We start from the raw sequence: 4,273 nt of genomic DNA, 5'->3' as shown, positions 1-4,273 counted from the left end.
ATTATTTTAGGTGTATGAGTGTAGTACCTGCATGTAAGTGCACCCGCGTCATTCAGCGCCCTCAGAGGACAAAAGAGGCTGTTGGATCCCCTGGAACTAGAGTTACATATAGTTGTTAGCTGCCATGTGGGTGCTGGGATTCAAACCTGGGTTTTCTACAAGAACAGTCAATGTTAACCGCTGAGATATCTCTCCAGCCCCTGATCCTAGCTGTTCTTAAAGCTTCAGTAGTACCTGGCAGTGAACTGGTTCTGTCCTGTGAGTTTCTTTACTGGGAGGTGAACAGGGCTTCACTCTCATTGCTTGTCATGGATCTGTTAATTTTGTGTTTATCCTCTTGTTTTTAATGTCATATGTGTCTTGGAATTTGCCCATTTTTTAAAACTTATTTTCCAATAGAAGTTTTCAATGTAGTTAGTAATGGTCCTTTGGGTTATTCTAAAGTTTCCATTTTATGTCTAATTTTATTGATTGGATCTTCTCTCTGTCTTTTGTTTAGTTTGACTAATGGTTTGTCAACCACCTTAGTTTTTTGTTTTGGTTTGGTTTCTTTTTTGAAGAACAAGCTTTTTGTTTCATTAATTTTTTGAATTGGCCTTTTAGTTTTCATCATTTCTGCCCTAATCTTTACTATTTATTTCCGTTTATTTTTGGGGGGTTTGGCTTAATTTTTGTTTTTCAAAGACCTTGAGTTGACACTAGGCTAATTTTTTATGTCAGCACTCATAGCTGTAAACCTTCCTCTCAGAACTTCTATTTTCCCCATGCTTTGTCTTCACAAATAATTACTGAACATACTGAATACAGTTCAGTTTTGAATGATGTGCTTCTCTTGGGGCATTTATCCATGTATAATGTAGATACAGTGGAATAAAAACATCTAAAAGCTTTTTCATTTCTAAAATTGAATGAAATGTTGGACTTGTACATAATGGATACACAATAGCTATTTGATCTGGACATAGCTCACAGCCCTACCATTTTGGAGATCCTTCTATGGTAGGAGACTGATGTGTTACAAAGCTTCATATGTACCATATGTGATTCTGTGCTTTAAACTTCTGAGTTCAGACTGATTTCCAGCACTCAGGAGGCAGAGACAGGTGGATCTCTGTAAGACTGAGATCAGCCTGGTCTATATAGTGAGTTCTAAGCCAGCTGTGGCTACAGGGAGACCCTGTCTCAAAAAGACCAAAAACTAAAAAATAAATAAAATAAAATTCTGGGTTCATAGATTTATAGTCAATTTTTGGTTCTTCTCTATATCAACAATGTGGAAATTGTTAAGTCACTCATTCTTTTCAAACTTCTGTTTCCTTTTATGCTGAGCTTATAGGGCTATTGTGAGAATTAGGAGTTTTGGAGAAAACAGTACAAGGAAACACTGAAAACAGTAAATTTTCTGCTTCTCAGTTTTCTCATCTGTAAAAGTTAGATAATCATTACAGAATCATTGACCTGGATAGCTTTAGTTGACATCTCAATACACCTGATAAGAGGGAACCTCAGTTGGGGAATTGTCTCTGTTGGATTGACCTGTGGACACATCTATGAGACATTTCATTGATTGTGGAGTGATATGGGAGGGCTCAGCCTATTGTAGATGCTGCCACCCCTGAGCAGGTGGTCCTGAGTTGTGTAAGAAAACAGACTGTGCACAGGCCAGGGGAGCAAGCCAAAAGCAGCACTCCTCCACGGTCTATACTTCAGTTCCTGTCTTGAGCTCTTGCCCTGGCTCCCCTTGATAATGAACTGTAAGCTGAAGGTGAAATAAACTCTTTCCTCCCCAAGTTTGTTTAACTCCCTGTTTTATCTCAGCACCAGAAACCAAACTAGGACAGGTTTATAAGAGAAACTACAATGTATTGCATAATATTCTGTTTCACAAATACCAAGATAACATTGCTAATAAGATCCTCACCTTGAGTACTTTGTGGTTGAAAGGCAGCTCTTCCTCCTTGCCCAGGAATAGCATTAAAACTTAAGCAGCCTGGGGGCTAATCCCCTGGGGAAAAGCTCATTTCCTTTGAGGCTTTGCTCTTTTCCTCAGTGGTGCTAAAGTTGTTTCTCTATCATTGCGAACCTTTTAAGGACTCTGTCTTCCCCACAAATTCATAGACCCTTCTCATGATATCCTGCAACGTTTCCTGGTCATGTCACTTGAAACACAAGTCCCGTAGCTTATTTTTACCACATCACCTACTTTTCCATTATAAAGTTGAAAAACAGCTATTCTATATTACAAATCATTGATGTATAGTGAAGAAAAAAAGAAGAGAAATGTACTTTTGGCAAATTAAATATCTTTTTTCTCATTTGCTTTAATAAAGCATCTCATGTTTTATATATCAGTTAATATAACTGAATAGAATTATTTAGCATTATCTTCTTTTATGATGGACTGTTCTACTTTATCATGATTATCCATGAAAGATTAATGTCTAAGCCATTGAGAATGTAATTTTTGAAATTTCCCAAAGTATTTGCACCAGAGCATACTCTCATGCTCATGATCCCAAGGACAAATAGCAGAAACTCAAGTTCCAATGTACAGGGCTGATCTCAGGGCCTTTAAGATCAAGAGGTAAAGCTGACTTTGTGAAAAATTCTCATCATCATCCTCGTCAAGATGATTAATGTCACAATAAATAATCGTGGTACGTGACCCTAAGCATACTATAAATGGCAAGCATAGAATGTGGTAATAGGAGCCACATATACCTCTTTGTAACCCTCACCAACACCTTGCAAGGTCATCAGAAAGGCTAAGCAGCCTTTGTATGTTGGTAGTTGGCTGACTCACAATAAGGAATTTGGTCTCTATGGAATATCCCATGATGTGATGACAGGTTCTTTGTATCTTGAACAACAAATTGGACAGGACAGAGACTGGTGGTAGTGAATGTGTGGATTTTATGCAGGCTGAGCAAGGACATGATTGTTATGGAATTCAGGACACTAGGAAGGACCACTCAAACCCAAAAAGTTCTGAATTACGCAAATCATTTTAGCTGGCCGGGGCAGCACTCTCTGAGCCAATTTATGGAGTGCCACCCTAATTGGGAGGAAATGGGAGCTTTTTAAAAGTAAAGCCCAAAAGGTAAAGTCCTTGGTACAAGATTTAAGTTTTTACAATTTTATTACAATTTTAAGGAAAAATCCTCAGGAGGTGGGGGGGGGGCAGGCAAGCTGGTAATCTTGGCAGCTGCCCTGAGGAGGAGAATGGAGCAGAGAAGGAAAGAAAGCCATGAAGCCATGCAGGTTTATGGCCTGCATGGAGGTCAGACACATGGCTGACCTGTAGACGCATGGCTGGGAGAAGGAAGCTTTAGGGAAAGTAAAGAACTACAAGATGCTAGAGGCAGCCCAAAGCATTAAAGAGAGCACATTTAGAAAAGGGATACGAAGGTGCAAAGGAAAGATTATGCTTTTCTGAAGAATTCAGAAAATTGGGAAGGCTTACAGACTACATGACTGTGGCGGCGCAGAAGTTCTACACTAGGAGGCAGAATTCCAGGCAGGAAAAATTCACTATCTCATTAACGCTCTAGGTACTCAGCCCATCTAGTCATCATAACATAAGGTGAACCTGCCTTTCTAGGGGTGGTCCTATGACCAGATGATTGACCAGCGAAACTGGAAAGGTGAGTCTTTAACAGACTAGAGAGTTTATAGTCTTGATCAGTTAAACTTACACAAGATGGAGGAGCTCAGGCTATTACATGACCCAAGTCCCCAGTTCCTTTTTGAGTCACTGTCGAGGGGGTGTTTTGTCTCTGACTGGGAAGAAAACAACATTCCATACCTATTTGATATCTCTCCACATGATGCCCAAATCATAGCACTGGAATCTTAATAATGTCCTGTTGAGCACAATGATCAAGCAGTAAACAAAACAATTGAGCAGTGAACAGCTACTGTCTACTTCTACTGGTGGATTGGGGGAGGGGCAGTTATTGTCTTCAGCAGGGCACATGCTGAGGAGCTCACCAGGTTCCAATGGATAGTTCCAAATCCAGAATTTTTTGGGGGGGTGGATAACAGGAATGGAGGGAGGAGTGGGAAGCAGATTAGGGAGGATGGGGATTGCAGTCATTGAAATATTCTATATGCATGTATGAACTTGTCAAAGAACAAATTAAATAAATGTATTTAAAATGTTTAATTTATGCTTACATTATAAATATTTCAGTAAACATAATTTGCTTTGCTATGCATATCTCAAAATTAAATTGCTTCTGGTCTAAGAGAGTTTATACTCCCGCTGTGAAAG

General features: G+C 39.4%; 1 protein-coding gene across 2 annotated transcripts in view; it reads left to right on the top strand.

The window, feature by feature from the left end:
* Ca10 (carbonic anhydrase 10) overlaps positions 1-4,273 on the top strand; it is a 591,432-nt gene that overhangs the window by 167,616 nt on the left and 419,543 nt on the right. The gene's annotated exons all lie outside the window — the stretch shown is intronic.

This window comes from Nannospalax galili, unplaced genomic scaffold (assembly GCF_000622305.1).
Source record: "Nannospalax galili isolate Female #2095 unplaced genomic scaffold, S.galili_v1.0 scaffold95, whole genome shotgun sequence".
In the NCBI taxonomy this organism is placed as follows: Eukaryota; Metazoa; Chordata; class Mammalia; order Rodentia; family Spalacidae; genus Nannospalax; species Nannospalax galili.
The sequence above is the reverse complement of the archived record's forward strand: the minus strand, read 5'-3'. Positions and strand labels throughout refer to the sequence as shown.